Raw genomic sequence first — 16,806 nt, 5'->3', positions numbered from 1 at the left:
ACTACTCCCCCTCTGTGGGGAGCAACTCAGACTAGACTGTTACTGGAATTAAGACTTATTCTATGCATCTGCTCTCCCACAATATGGCACTGGGAGAGGAGGAAACAGCTTCTACACAGCTGCCTCCAGTTCAACCAATAGACAGCAGGACCTGCTCCTGATTGGAGGAGAGCAGCGTACTCGGCGTGTGGGTAGCAGAGTTGGGATTGGTGGAAGAGGACTATAAAGGAGGAGAGAGACAACATGCAGCAGAAACATCTAAGGGGAACATCTATCTGAAGGAACACCTGTGCAGCCCCTGAGAGAGCCGGCCGGTGGTGTGCTGCTCCCCCGCGGAAGTGGAGAAAGTGGCAGGGGGAACCGCCCTTCCACGGAGGTGGAAGGGTCGGTAGCCAACCCGGGAAGAACCAGCAGCAAACCCGGGGAGGGCCGAGCAGACAAAAGAACAGCGCAGGGTCCTGTGTCGTTCCTCTGCGAAGAGGGGGAGCGACACCCCTCCCCAAGAGAATATGCCTTATCTGATCAGTTGAAGGTCTAAATAGAACAAAAAGTCTGACCTTCCTTTGAGTAGGAGAGAATTCCTTCTGTCTAACTACACTCAGACTGGGATGGGTCAGTTTATTTCCTGCCTTTTGACTTTAATTGATATATCACCTTTCCCAGCCTTCAAGTCTGTTTGCTTTTGGGCCAGAACCATACCACTGCACATACAACTTGTTGATTACCTTGAAGATTTTGGAATTTGTCAGTCTCCAAAATTTCATGGACCAAATATCTTATAATAAATGCCCTTATACATACATACACGATGCATACACACCATCCTCTTGGTTCCATTTCTCTGGAGAACACTAATGTGCTGAGCAGCTCTGACTATGTTTCTTTCCTATATGACAGCATTTAAACTATTCAGAAATTACTGTTATATCTCCCCCAATTTTTTCATAGATATCTTTATCTCTTCCTTCTACATGAATTTACCTTAATATGTTAGGAAGTGGATACCATTTTCTAGATATGGTTAAAGAGTGCATACTTATGCAGAACTATTCATGTGTTGTATTTGGATATTACATTTAGTTTGATTTTATTTCTGGGTGTTAACATAGGACAAAATAGAAATAAAATTTAAGTTTTGATTCTGCAAATAGCATACTTTCTCAGGCCATTTTTCCATTGTTAAGCCATTTTATTAAGTGGACACATTTTTTTAATCATGTAAGATTTTTTTGCATGAGAAACCAACTTTGGAAACAGTAAGATATGACTATTGCTTGCCATTCTGTGTCAATGGTGATACTAAAAAGATATATAATTTAACAAAATGACAGTATTCTTGGATTAACAGAAGAATAAAGTAGATGGTTCATTCACTAAATTGAATATATTAAAATAGTATCTACATTGAAAACTACCACAAAATTAAAAAAACAGTTAAAAATCAGGTATCATTGAATGTTACCTTTGTTTGATTAGCTGTTTGTAGTTGAAGTAGGAGAAACATTGGCAAATTAATGACTTATGGTAAGGCAAAAAAGTAGAGTATATCATAATGTTTCATTAAAAATTTTATCTGAATAAAAAATTCTTAATTAAATTGTTAGATTTCCCCCTAACTTGCTCTTTGTTGAACATTTGCATTCTTAATGTTCTGACAATGTTAAAATTCATATGGAAACACAAGAGACCCCCAAAATAACTCAATTTTAAAAAACAAAATCAAAACTGGAGCCATCATAGTACCAGGTTTCAAGACATACTTCAGGGCAGTTATAATACAAACAGCTTGGTACTGGTACAAAAATAGACATGTAGACCAAGGGAACAGAATAGAAAGCTCATAAATTAATCCACATAGCAACAATAAACTAATCTTTGACAAATGAGCTAAAATCATCACTCTTCAACAAATGGTGTTGTGAAAACTGGATCTACACATGCAGAAGTATGAAACAAGACCCTTACCTTACACCCTATACAAAAACAACTCACAATGGATGAAGGCTCTAAACCTAAGACCTGAAATTATCAAATTACTGGAGGGAAACATTAGGGAAACTCTGCAAGACATTGGCATAAGCAAAGGCTTCTTGGAAAAGCCCCCAGAAGCATAGGCAATTCAAGCAAAAGCAGAAAAATGGGATCACATACTAAAAGGCTTATGCACTGCAAAAGAAACACTCAACAAAGTGAAGAGGCAACCAATAGAATTGGAGAAAATATTTACAAAGAAGGCAACTGATAAAGGATTAATATCCAGAATCAATAAAGAGCTCAAAAAACTCAACAACAAGAAAACAAACAATCCAATCAAGAAATGGGCAAAGGACCTGAACAGGCATTTTTTGAAGGATGATATTCAAATGGCCAACAGACACATGAAAAAATGCTCAGCATCACTAGCCATCAGTGAAATGCAAATAAAAACCACAGCAGGATTTTGGCTCATCCTAGTTTAGGATTGCTCTTATACAGAAATTAAACACACACACACACAGACACACACACACACACACACAATGTTGCCAAGGATGTAGGGGAAAGGTTACCCAAATACACTGTTGATGGGAATGTAAATTAGCACAACCATTATGGAAGACAGTATGGAGATTCCTTGGAAAACTGAAAATAGATAATACATCTGACCCAGTCACCTCACTCCTGGGAATTTAACCAAAGGAAATGAAAACAGCATATGAAATCATTATTTTTACCTCCATGTTTATTGTAGCTCAACTCACAATAGCTAAGATATAGAATCAACCTGGATGCCCATCAACTGATGACTGGATAAAGAAAATGTGGTATATATACACTGTAGAATACTACTCAGCCATCAAAAGAATGAAATACTGCCTTTTTCAAAAAAAATGGATGTAACTGGAAACCATTATGCTTAGTGAAATGTCAGCCCCTAAAAGACAAATATGTTTTCTCTGATATGTGATAGTTAATATAGAATACAAAAAATGCATATGAATGAAACAGACATCTTGTGATTTGATTGTTGTTCTTAGCTCTTGTTTAAACTTCTGTGGAACTATTGTCTTTCCACTTTTTATTTGTTGAATGTCATGGTTAGTTAGTGGTGCATTCATTCTGTGATTATAAAGTGGCTGAAATGATTTTTTTTTGCAAAAATTAAACAAAAAAAGAAAGAAAGGAAGGAAGGAGAATTCTGCTTTGTTTATATTAATGAAAATTTAAAAAATAAAATTGAAAAAATGCAAGTAAAATATGTGCATTAAATATTATCTGAAAAATTAAACCAGACTTCTAAAATTAAAAAGACTTGAAAAGTCTGAAGCTAAAAATTTACCATACATTTACTCCACAAATATGTATTGCCAGGTTTAAAATAGCTTTTAATTATTGGTCGCATACAAAACAATGATCCCTTCCCTCAGGAAGTTTGTAATACACTGGAAGAAGAAACAATAACCATGGGAGCAAACAACTACTGCTCAGTGCTGAATGGATGTCTTAGTTCATTTGGGTCAGTATAACAGAATACTGTAAACTGGGTAACTTAATTACAACAGAAACACATTTATCACACTTTTCTAGGCAGAGAAGTCCAAGACAAAGGTACTAGAATATTACAGTGTCTGGTGAGGATCTGCATTCATGGTTGATAGATGATGCCTTTTCCAGTGTGCACAGAGGGGCAAAGAAGCTCTTAGGGCCTCTTTTGTAAGGGTTTTAATCCCGTTAATGAGACCTTTGCCCAGAGCCCCAACTTATTATCGCAATGGTTATCAGGATTCAGCATATGAATTTTGGCAGGACACAAACATTTGGATCACAAGAATGGAAACTAACAAAGCATTTTTGAAGCACAGTAACTAGGGGAGCCTAACTTGGGTTGCATTATCAATATAGCCTCTTGTTGGAGGTGAACTAAAGAATGAAAAGAAGGCCAAAGGAACGACCCCAGGGAAACGCATTTTAGCCAGATGAAAGAATGATCATAGGGAAACGCATTTCAGTCAGATGAAATCAGATGGTGAATATCTCGAGATAAGAGAGTGTTTGATATGCAAGCAACAAATATATCTATAGTATCAAAATTTATGGCAATAAGCAACAGGAAAATGGCTAGAGAGAAGACTGAAGAAATGAACGTTAGGTCACACAGTCCGCTGAAGATCAAAGTAAGAGTGAGGTAGTTTTCCAATGTGATGGGAAGTCTGAATATTTTTGAACACAGAATTGATATGATCCAATTTATTTCTTGAGAAGATCACTATGGCTGCTGGTTAGAGATTGGATCGGTGTGTGAATGCAAGAAGTCTAACAAAAAGATGGCTACAGTGTTCCAGGTATGAAGTAAAGATATTTTGGAGAAGACTAGGGGAAGCAGAGCTGGAGAGGAATGAAAGGGTTTCATAAATATTATGCACATGAATGATGGTACTTATCAAATATGATGAAAACAGTGTGAGGTCAATGAAGATATAAACAACAAATCTTGAGAATCTGGGTGGATAATGAGATGGATGAGGCCGGGAAAGAAACTCATTTTGGAGAGAAAAAATTGAGAGACACATTTTGAGCAAATTAAGATGCTTTTGAAACATCAAAATAGATATGTCAAGCACAGTGCTAAGTCTCTCAGTCTAGGAATCATAAGAGTTCTGAGTAGGAGATAAAAATTTGAGGATCACTGGAATAAAGATGGGATGTAAAGAGCTGCTTTGTGACTTCTCTGAGAACCTTTTTAGCAGAGTACTAGGTCTCAGTGGGTTGAGAGGCAGGTGAAGCAATAGACAACAGATCTAGACTCCGCTTTCATGGAGTCTGAAGAAAAAACAATTTAGGAAAAAACTAAGGGGATATTGAATGGAGAGCTTTCTGATAAAAATTTCCAGGTTGTTTATAGGATGTGTAATAAGAGATAGTAGAATGGGTAAGATTGAGAATCTGAGAGATCTGGGATAAGATGTTTTTGGACATGAGATAATCAATTCCCAGAGAAAAAAGAAAAAGATTGAAAAGATTTGAAACGGTCAGGCTATCCAAGGAGTAGGAACACATCTTACTTTGAAATATAGGAGGATAATTCAGAATGGTGAAGAATAAGAAAGTTTAGAAGAAGATGAGGGAGAACAGAGATGTCGTTTGAAATTGCTTCTATTTTTTGGGTGTAATGAAAGTGACAGTATTAGCTGAAAGTGAGAGGGTGATAATAGAGTTGAGATTTTCCTTAATTTGTGTTGCAGAAAATGGGAAAAGGTACTTGACTCCTCCATAGTTGTTATCCCAAGCCCTTCCAAATATCATCATAATGCTGGTGACTATCAGAACTTCACATGATAGTTTTATTGATTTCAAATTCCAAATCCTCTTCACACTAAATTCTTTGATTGACTTTTCTATATGTAATTAATTCATTTTATAGCATTCCTGGGCTATTAAACTATGATCCAGGTTCAAGTAAATTTTCAATTGAACAAGACTTTATGGCCTCTCCAATTTCACTTGATGAGATGACATTAAAGATAAGCAAAACATTTTTAATTTGTCTCAGAGGACCTAACCAAGGAAAATATTTCCCTAAGCTTTGGAATGGGAAGAGCATGAAAACTAGTAAATTTGTAGTGTAGGCAAAATTTCCACTCCATTTATTACAAAAGTATGATTGGTTCAACCTTCTAAACATGGAATGCCTACTTTATCATTCTTATTTCCTAATTGACTTGGGAGCCTTTTGTTTGTAGTCACTTTTAAACTCATTTCTAGTCTTGATACACTGTCAATTCAAGAAGAACAAAGAAAATAACACATTTCTTTGTGAAGAGTTAAAAATAGTTGAATAATTGGGGCTTGTGCTGTGGCATAATGGGTTAAGCTGCTATCTACAGCCCCTGCATCCCATATGGGTGCCAGTTTGAGTCCTGGCTGCTCTACTTCCAATCCAGCACCCTGAAAATGCTCCTGGGAAAGCAGTGGAAGATGGCCCAAGCGCTTGGGCCCCTGTAACCACATGGGAAACCCAGACAAAGCTTCTGGCTTTAGTCTGGCCCAGCCCTGGCCTTTGCAGCCATTTGGGGGAGTGAACCAGCAGATGGAAAACTCTCTTTGCCTTTGCCTCTCCCTCTCTGTAACTCTAACTTTGAAACACATAAATCTTTAAATAAATAGATGAATCATTAATATTTAATAATTGTTAGCAACATATTAGTTATATACTTACATAAAAAAGCAAAGTTTATTCTGTCTGTATTATTGACATTGATTACTTCACTTTTGAAATTCTTACTCTTAAGAATTAAGATCCCTTTATATTGGTTTATTGGATTTCGAAAAGGAATGTATTTTCAGTATAATGACAAAATCAAGCAATGATATCTTATGACGTATTTCTTTTTTGGGAATATCATATTCTTAGAACTGTATCTATAAGAACTGGCCATCAAAGAAGGAGGTACCTTTCTCTGAAGGGAGGAGAGAACTTTCACTTTGACTATGACCTTGTCTAAATAAGATCGGAGTTGGCAAACTCAGAAGGCTTCCATAGCCTTGGCAACCCATGACAAGAGCCTAGGGTGATTCTGACACCATAAACAAGAGTGTCAATTGTTAAATCAACAACAGGAGAGTCACTGTGCACTTAATCCTCATGTAGGATCTCTGTCCTTAATGTGTTGTACAATGTGAATTAATGCTATAACTAGTACTCAAACCGTACTTTACACTTTGTGTTTCTGTGTGGGTGCAAACTGTTGAAATCTTTACTTAATATATACTAAATTGATCTTCTGTATATAAAGCTAATTGAAAATGAATCTTGATGTGAATGGAATGGGAGAAGGGGTGAGAGATGGAAGCGGGTGGGAGGAAAGGTATGGGGGGGGGGAGCAACTGTAATCCAAAAGCTGTACTTTGGAAATTTATATATATTAAATAAAAGTTAAAAAAAGTGAAATTAAAAGATAAAAAAAGAATGGTTTCTATGAACTACATTGAATCTGTTCTCTTTGTGTTAATTTTATATTCACATGAAAAAGTTTCATAAAATAATAAAAGTACAAATGATACTAAATTTATTCCAAAATTTTTTAAAAAGTAACACCAATGGAGTCAAGTATTACTTGGTTTCCTGTATTTGAAGGGTGACCTTTTCTCTTTGGGAACAATCAATTGACCCTTAACCTAAAAATTAAGGTAAAATTCAACTTCTATTCTACCTTTATCATGGATAATTTTAGGAAATAAAGGTCAATCTTCGGTTGAATCAGAATTTCTAATCCAGCTGAGAGTGGTTTTAATTGGTACTATACTTCCAGTCATTTGTTCTTGCATCCATATTCGCATTTTGCAGTATCCTATGATGAAAAGCAGAACATTTCAGTTTGAATTTACTCTCCATCACTATCCTTGCCATGTGGCTCTGTGTAAGCTATTTTTCTTTTCTAAATTTCAGATGCATTATTTCTCAATATTGTTAGAAATATTTGTGTAAATGCCTAGTATTAGTCTGTAAACTAGAAGGCAGTTAATATTTTTTTTTACTCTCCTAAATTCCTGCTTTTATATGTTCCCTATTACACAAATTCTTGAATGGCATGAGTTTCTGCTTTGCTTTAGTTAAGTGTTTTTAGTCTTTAGACTGTCTTTGGTCTGTAGTCTGTGCTGTTGGGTCACCCTGATGGTGGTTACCATCTGCCTGCATTCTTATACATGAGCTGATTTTAAGTCCCAGTTACTGTGCTCATCCACGTTTAGATAACAGATTGCATCTTAGTTAAATTGTCTCAATGACCATGCTATGTCTGCATCACGACTCATTGTCTTCCGTGATATTTTATGACTACTTTAGACTATTTGGCTATCTGGTCTGCTCTCATTCCTGCTCCATGTAAGTTACGTTTAGCTTCAGATTGATTTATAGTTTGGGTTTTGGTCATTATATGATATAATAAATGGACCTAAAAGTCATCTATTTTCCAATATGAAGAAAATAATCTGCCACTTTAAAGAAAAACATCAATCATTGATAGTAGGAAAATTCAGTATGCATGATATAATAATATATACATTTTGGGAGAAAATATTGATAATTTAGCATGTTATTTATAACTGCATAGATTTTGAAATGCTGATCAAATTCATTGCTTCTTTAAGTTAACAGTGTGAACCATAAGATTAATTTCTCAATGTCCAGATAGAAAGTGTTTTGTATGATAGAAATAAACATCTGTTGGTTTTTCACATTACATGTAGTAGTATAGTAATGGGTTGAATTAGGTACTATACCTTTGTGCACCTCTGAAAAGCAGGAAATGTCTTAGCTCTGAAATTCTGAATTAATTGGCTCAAATGCCTACAGGTTGATGTTTGAGAAACAATGACACTAAGATAGTAAATCAGAATAAATCTTAATGACAAAAATACTTGAATTGTTAAGAACAGAGTGAAAAACAACCCAGGAGGACAAACAAAAATCAATCACTACAACTGCAAAACATTAAGTCATTGGCCCAAAGCTTAAGCCCCATGAGGGTCATTTATCATCTTGTTCTTTTCACAAGGAAAGACACATCTTTCACACAATACTCTATCACAGTTTTTTCTCCTAAAATGCAATGCTATTCACAAACCTTTACGTCGAAAGACCCATAGTATCCAAAACATCTCAAAATCTTTTTATATAAATATGCTCCTTTGTTATTAAAACAACTTTGATATTGAAAGACTTTGGGGTTCCAATAAAGTAGAATAGTGCCAGGATTGTCTGACTTACACAGGGTGCAATTAATGTTTAAAAAGGGTAAAAATACACTTGTAGAATAGAACTCTGGGGAAACCATAGCAGGAGACCCAGCATGAGCAACAGAAATGCACCAGACCTATGCTGAGGAAGCAAGTAAACAACAGAAAAAAATAGAAGCTTGGATCCAGAGAGGAAGACACCTACTCTGGCAAACCAGGTAAGAGGGGAATCCATGGGCCCATGACACTGCTGACGTAGCTGGAGGGAGAGCTTGGTGAACTGCTTTTAAAGTTCTACATGAACCTGCTAAGATAGCAGAGATGGGAAGAAAGAAAACAAAAGAAGAAAGAAAAAAAGACTGTATGTACCCCACCCCTACAATTCTTCTCAAGCTATTCAAAACAATTGAAAAGGAAGGATTCCTCCCAAATTCTTTCCTAAACATGAAAAAAGATACAATAGGGAAAGAGAACTACAGACCAATTTCCCTGATGAACATAGATGCAAAAATCCTTAACAAAATACTAGCCAATCGAACCCAAAAACACTTCAGAAAGATCATTACCTGAACCAAGTGGGATTTATCTCTGATATGCAGGATGGTCCAACATTGACAAATCAATCAAAGTGATATGTCACATTAACAAATTGAAGAACAAATACCCCATGATTATCTCAATAGACACAGAGAAAGCATTTGATAAAATACAACACCTTTCATGATGAAAACTCTAAATAAATTGGGTTTAGAAGGAACATTCCTCAACACAATCAAGGCAATTTATGACAAACACATGGCCAGCATCATATTGAATGGGGAAAAGTTGGAAGCATTCCCACTGAGATCCAGAACCAGAGAAGGATGCCCACTCTCACTATTGCTATTCAATATAATCCTAGAAGTTTTAGCTAGAGCTATTAGGCAAGAAAAATAAGTCAAAGGGATACAAATTGAGAACTAAGGAAGTCAAACATAATTCTATGTATATGGATCCAAAAGACTCCATCAAGAGACTCCCGGACTCATAGAAGAGTTTGGTAAAGTAGCAGGATATAAAATCAACACTCAAGAATCAACAGCCTTTATATACATAGACAATATCATGGCTGAGAGAGAATTTCTAAGATCAATCCCATTCATAGTAGTTACCTAAAAATTCAAATACCTGGGAATAAATTTAACCAAAGATGTCAAAGATCTATATGATGAGAATTACAGAACATTAAAGAAAGAAATAGAAGAAGATACAAAATTATAAAAATCTGGCAAGTTAATGCATTGGAAGAATCAATATAATCCAATGTCCATACTACCAAAAGCAATTTACAGATTCAATGCAATACCAATCAAAATACTAAGAACATTCTTCTCAGAAAAAAGCAATGCTGAAATTCATGTGGAAACACAGGAGAACCCAAATAGCTAAAGCAATCTTATATAACAAAAACAAAGCGGGAGGCAACACAATACCAGATTTCAAGATACAGTACAGGGCAGTTATAATCAAAAAAGCTTGGTAGTGCCACAAAACAGATGGATAGACCAATGAAACAGAACAGAAATTCCAGAAATCAATGCAAGCATCTACAACCAACTTATCTTTGACAAAGGAGCTAAAATCAATCCCTGTAGCAAGGACAGTCTCTTCAACAAATGGTGCTGGGAAAAGTGGATTGCCACATGCAGAGGCATGAAGCCTCCTACTGTGCACATTTCACTGAAGTCCACTCAAAATAGACTAAAGAGCTTAATGTATAACCTGATATCATCAAATTATTATACAACATTGAGAAAACCCTATAAAACATTTGTATAGACAAAAGAGTTCTTCAAAAAGACCCCAGAGGCACAGGCAATCACAGCCATAACTGACAAATGGAATTATATCAAACTGAGAAGCTTCTGCACTGCAAAAGAAACACTTAGAAAAGTGAAGAAGCAAGGCGGAGCCAAGATGGCAGAATAGTGAGGGTGCGCACCGATAGTCCGGGAAAAGATAGTTTAATAAAAGTGGAGTTAAGGTAGCCTCAGAAAAAGGCTCAGGAAAAAATTGCAGAGGAAACTCTTCCAGATCTAGTGGCTATGACTCAGAGGACCTACGGGGAGAGCAAGGTCGCCCACCGCGTGGAAGCCGAGCCGCGGGAGCTGCCTGAGCTGCCAGAGCCGCGGGAGCCGCAGAGTCTGTGCGCCAGCACTGGAAGGGGAGGAGGAAAATTGAAGAAGCTCAAACTGCCTCAGTAAAACTTGAGCAAACATCAACCTCTGGAGTTAAGACTTTGGTGGACCTGCGTGGAGAGCATGGGAGCCCACAGTTTGGGACAGCAGCAGCAGACTCAACACACCAGTGCTGGAATGCAAGGTGAGCTGAACCTCAATAGCCCGAGACACCGGCAGGCAAGCAGAAAGAGGAGACTAGAAGGAACGACCCCGTGGGTAAAAGTTCACTAGGCTAACTAGAAGAGAGAGAGAGAGAAAAAAAAAAAGTGAACGATACGGACACGAGTTTCTCTCCGCTCACCTCTCATAGGTGAGCAAGACAAAGAGCAGGTGCCATCTTGGACATACGTCATAAGCAGGGTGACCTCAGGTCTGCACCGGCCCTGAGCCTAGCAGAAACACCTAACTCTGGGGACGTGGGTGAATTAACAGGAGATTAGGACCTAGTGAATGTGTGGTGCTACTGAACTGAGACTGTGAAAAAAGAGACGGTGGGGGAGAGAACTCACAGAATTCACGTGAGTACTCTCCAGAGATGCTACAATTCGGTAACCTTGGCAACCCAATGGGAGACTGCAGGAGAATTTGAGCCCACACTGAGGACAGGACAGATTCCCTGTGTGGTCCTTGGGAAAGAGCTTCCGATCTCTGGCTCCTGTGGGTATATCATTTGCCTGCTAACTACCTCCAATTCTGTTCAGCTGTGTGGAATTACTTCCCTTTTGAATAAAAAAAGAAAGAAAGAAAGAAAGAGAGAGAGAGAGAGAGAGAGATTTACCGTGCCTAACCTGGGAGTGTCACCTTTGGCACACCCTTAACCCTCAGGAACCAAACAGAGCTCTCAGGCCACACCCATCTCATGCCTCTAAGGCTCCATCAAAAACAGACAGTCTACTTAATCTAGAGTCATAGTGTAACAAGAAAAAACACCACAGTGAAGAAACCAAATATCTCCAATATGCCAAACAACATATGCAAAAACCGAGGTAATAAGAACAAGGAAGACACTATGATGCCCCAAAATGAAAAAGACACCCCAATTCAAGATTATGAAGATGATGAGATAGAAGAAATGAAAGAAGCGGATCTCAAAAAATTGATGAGAACATTAAGAAGTTCTCAAAAACAAATTCTTGAACTACAGAAACCCTTACTGGACAAGATAGAAAATCTTTCTTGCGAAAATGAAATATTAAGGAGGAATCAAAATGAAATGAAACAACTAGTAGAACATGAAACTGTGATAGTGACGAGAAATCATAATGAAATGAAGAATTCAATAGATCAAATTACAAACACATTAGAGAGCCTTAAAAACAGAATGGGTGAGGCAGAAGAGAGAATATCAGACTTAGAAGACAGAGAACAGGAAAGGATACAGTCAAGCCAAAGAAAAGGAGAGGAAATTAGAAATCTAAAAAGTATTGTGGGGAATCTGCAGGATACTATTAAAAAACCCAACATTCAGGTTCTAGGAGTTCCTGAAGGCATGGAGAGGGAGAAAGGATTAGAATGCCTTTTTAATGAGATAATAGCAGAAAATTTCCCAGGTTTGGAGAAGGACAGAGACATCCTAGTACAGGAAGCTCATAGAACCCTTAGTAAACATGACCAAAAGAGATCCTCACTATAACACGTTGTAATTAAACTCACCACAGTGAAACATAAAGAAAAGATCCTAAAATGTGCAAGAGAGAAACGTCAGATTACTTTCAGAGAATCTTCAATTAGACTCACAGCAGACTTCTCATCAGAAACCCTACAAGCTAGGAGGGAATGGTGAGATATAGCCCAGGTACTAAGAGAGAAAAACTGCCAGCCCAGAATATTATATCCTGCAAAGCTATCATTTGTGAACGAAGGTGAAATAAAGACCTTTCACAGCAAACAGAAATTGAAAGAATTTGTTGCCACTTGTCCAGCCCTGCAAAAGATGCTTAAAGATGTGTTACACACAGAAACACAGAAACACGGTCATCAATATGAAAGAAGGTAAAGGAAGGAAACCTCCCAGCAAAAGATCACAGGAAGTTCAAAACATATATTAGAAAATATCTTTGGCAAATGGCAGGGCAAAGTTACCACTTATCAATAGTCACATTGAACATTAATGGCCTGAACTGTCCAGTTAGAAGACACCGATTGGCTGATTGGGTTAAGGAACAAAACCCATCTATTTGCTGCTTACAAGAAACACATCTAACCAACAAAGATCCATACAGACTGAAAGTGAAAGGCTGGAAAAAGATATACCATGCCAACAGAAATGAAAAAAGAGCGGGCGTAGCCATCTTAATAGAGGACAACATAAACTTTACCACAAAAACTCTTAAGAGAAACAAAGAGGGGCACTATATAATGATTCAGGGATCAATTCAACGGGAAGATGTAACCATTATAAATGTATATGCACCTAATTAAAGGGCACTGGTTTATTTAAAAGATTTGTTAAAGGACTTAAAGGGAGACTTGGACCCCAATACAATAGTACTGGGGGACTTCAATACTCCACTCTCAGAAATAGACAGATCAACAGGACAGAAGATCAACAAGGAGACAGTAGATTTAAACGACACTGTAGCCCAAATGGATCTAACAGATATCTACAGAACTTTTCATCCTACACATAAAGCATTTACATTCTTATCAGCAGTACACAGAACATTCTCTAGGATTGACCACATACTAGGCCAAAAAGCAAGCCTCGGCAAATTCAAAAGAATTAGAATCATGTGATGCAGCTTCTCAGACCATAAAGGAATGAAGTTGGAAATTAGCAACTCAGGAATCCCTAGAGCATATGCAAACACATGGAGACTGAACAACATGCTCCTGAATGAATAATGGGTCATAGAAGAAATTAAAAGAGAAATCAGAAACTTTCTGGAAGTAAATGAGGATAACAACACAACATACCAAAACTTATGGGATACAACAAAAGCAGTGTTAAGAGGAAAGTTTATATCAATAGGTGCCTACATCAAGAAATTGGAAAGGCACCAAATAGATGAGCTCTCAATGTATCTCAAGGATCTAGAAAATCTGCAGCAAACCAGACCCAAATCTAGTAGGAGAAGAGAAATGATTAAAATCAGAGAATAAATCAACAGGATTGAATAAAAAAAATTACAAAAAATCAGCCAAAGGAGGAGCTGGTTTTTTGAAAAAATAAACAAAATTGACACCCCATTGACCCAACTAAATAAAAAAAGAAAAGACCCAAATCAATAAAATCAGAGATGAAAAAGGAAACGTAACAACAGACACCACAGAAATAAAAAGAATCATCAGAAATTACTACAAGGACTTGTATGCCAGCAAACAGGGAAACCTATCAGAAATGGATAGATTCCTGGACACATGCAACCTACCTAAATTGAACCATGAAGACATAGAAAACCTAAACAGACCCATGACTGAGACAGAAATTGAAACAGTAATAAAGGCCCTCCCAACAAAGAGAAGCCCAGGACCAGATGGATTCACCGCTGAATTCTACCAGACATTTAAAGAAGAACTAACTCCAATTCTTCTCAAACTATTCAGAACAATCAAAAAAGAGGGAGTCCTCCCAAATTCTTTCTATGAAGCCAGCATCACCTTAATTCCTAAGCCGGAAAATGATGCAGCATTGAAAGAGAATTACAGACCAATATCCCTGATGAACATAGATGCAAAAATCCTCAGTAAAATTCTGGCCAATAGAATGCAACAACACATCAGAAAGATCATCCACCCAGACCAAGTGGGATTTATCCCTGGTATGCAGGGATGGTTTAATGTGCGCAAATCAATCAACGTGATACACCACATTAACAGACTGCAGAAGAAAAACCACATGATTATCTCAATTGATGCAGAGAAAGCATTTTATAAAATATAACACCCTGTCATGATGAAAACTCTAAGCAAACTGGTTATGGAAGGAACATTGCTCAATACAATCAAAGCAATTTATGAAAAACCCACAGCCAACATCCTATTGAATGGGGAAAAGTTGGAAGCATTTCCACTGAGATCTGGTACCAGACAGGGATGCCCACTCTCACCACTGCTATTCAATATAACTCTGGAAGTTCTAGCCAGAGCTATTAGGCAAGAAAAAGAAATGAAAGGGATACAAATTGGGAAGGAAGAACTCAAACTATCCCTCTTTGCAGATGATATGATTCTTTATTTAGGGATCCAAAGAACTCTAGTAAGAGACTATTGGAACTCACAGAATAGTTTGGCAAAGTAGCAGGATATAAAATCAATGCACAAAAATCAACAGCCTTTGTATACACAGGCAATGCCACGGCTGAGGAAGAACTTCTAAGATCAATCCCATTCACAATAGCTACAAAAACAAACAAATACCTTGGAATAAACTTAACCAAGGACGTTAAAGATCTCTACGATGAAAATTACAAAACCTTAAAGAAAGAAATAGAAGAGGATACCAAAAAAAATGGAAAAATCTTCCATGCTCATGGATTGGAAGAATCAATATCATCAAAATGTCCATTCTCCCAAAAGCACTTTATACATTCAATGCAATACCAATCAAGATACCGAAGACCTTCTTCTCAGATCTGAAAAAAATGATGCTGAAATTCATATGGAGATACAAGAGACCTCGAATAGCTAAAGCAATCTTGTACAACAAAAACAAAGACGGAGGCATCACAATACCAGATTTCAGCGCAAACTACAGGGCAGTTGTAATCAAAACAGCATGGTACTGGTATAGAAACAGATGGATAGGCCAATGGAACAGAATAGAAACACCAGAAATCAATCCAAACTTCTACAGCCAACTTATATTTGACCAAGGATCCAAAAACAGTCCCTGGAACAAGGACAGTCTATTCAATAAATAGTGCTGGGAAAACTGGATTTCCACGTGCAGAAGCATGAAGCAAGACCCCTACCTTTCACCTTACACAAAAATTCACTCAACATGGATTAAAGACTTAAATCTACGACCCAACACCATCAAATTATTAGAGAGCATTGAAGAAACCCTGCAAGATATAGGTACTGGCAAAGACTTCTTGGAAAATACCCCAGAGGCACAGGCAGTCAAAGCCAAAATTAACATTTGGGATTACATCAAATTGAGAAGTTTCTGTACTTCAAAAGATATAGTCAGGAAAGTGAAGAGGCAACCGACAGAATGGAAAAAAAAATATTTGCAAACTATGCAACCAATAAATGTTTAATAACCAGAATCTACAAAAAGATCAAGAAACTCCACAACATCAAAACAAACAACCCACTTAAGAGATGGGCCAAGGACCTCAATAGACATTTTTCAAAAGAGGAAATCCAAATGGCCAACAGACACATGAAAAAATGTTCAGGATCACTAGCAATCAGGGAAATGCAAATCAAAAGCACAATGAGGTTTCACCTCATCCCGGTTAGAATGGCTCACATTTAGAAATCTACCAACAATAGATGCTGGCCAGGATGTGGGGAAAAAGGGACACTAACCCAAGGTTGGTGGGAATGCAAACTATGGAAGTCAGTCTGGAGATTCCTCAGACACCTGAATATAACCCTACCATTCAACCCAGCCATCCCACTCCTTGGAATTTAACCAAAGGAAATTAAAATGGCAAATGAAAGAGCTGTATGCACCTCAATGTTTATTGCAGCTCAATTCACAATAGCTAAGACATGGAATCATCCTAAATGCCCATCAACAGTAGACTGGATACAGAAATTATGGGGTATGTATTCTGTAGAATACTATACAGCAGTCAAAAAAAATGAAAGCCGGTCATTTGCAACAAAATGGAGGAATCTGAAAAACATCATGCTGAGTGAATTAAGCCAGTCCCAAAGGAACAAATATATGTTCTCCCTGATTGGTGACAACTAACTG

At 37.3% G+C, this 16,806-nt stretch overlaps 1 protein-coding gene across 1 annotated transcript in view; it reads right to left on the bottom strand.

Annotated features, from left to right (window-relative positions):
- The window catches only part of GABRB1 (gamma-aminobutyric acid type A receptor subunit beta1), a 462,527-nt gene that overhangs the window by 107,520 nt on the left and 338,201 nt on the right, over positions 1–16,806 (bottom strand). The window lies entirely within an intron of this gene.

Source organism: Oryctolagus cuniculus, chromosome 2 (genome assembly GCF_051225735.1).
Source record: "Oryctolagus cuniculus isolate XC-2025 breed Fujian yellow rabbit chromosome 2, ASM5122573v1, whole genome shotgun sequence".
In the NCBI taxonomy this organism is placed as follows: domain Eukaryota; kingdom Metazoa; phylum Chordata; class Mammalia; order Lagomorpha; family Leporidae; genus Oryctolagus; species Oryctolagus cuniculus.
The sequence above is the reverse complement of the archived record's forward strand: the minus strand, read 5'-3'. Positions and strand labels throughout refer to the sequence as shown.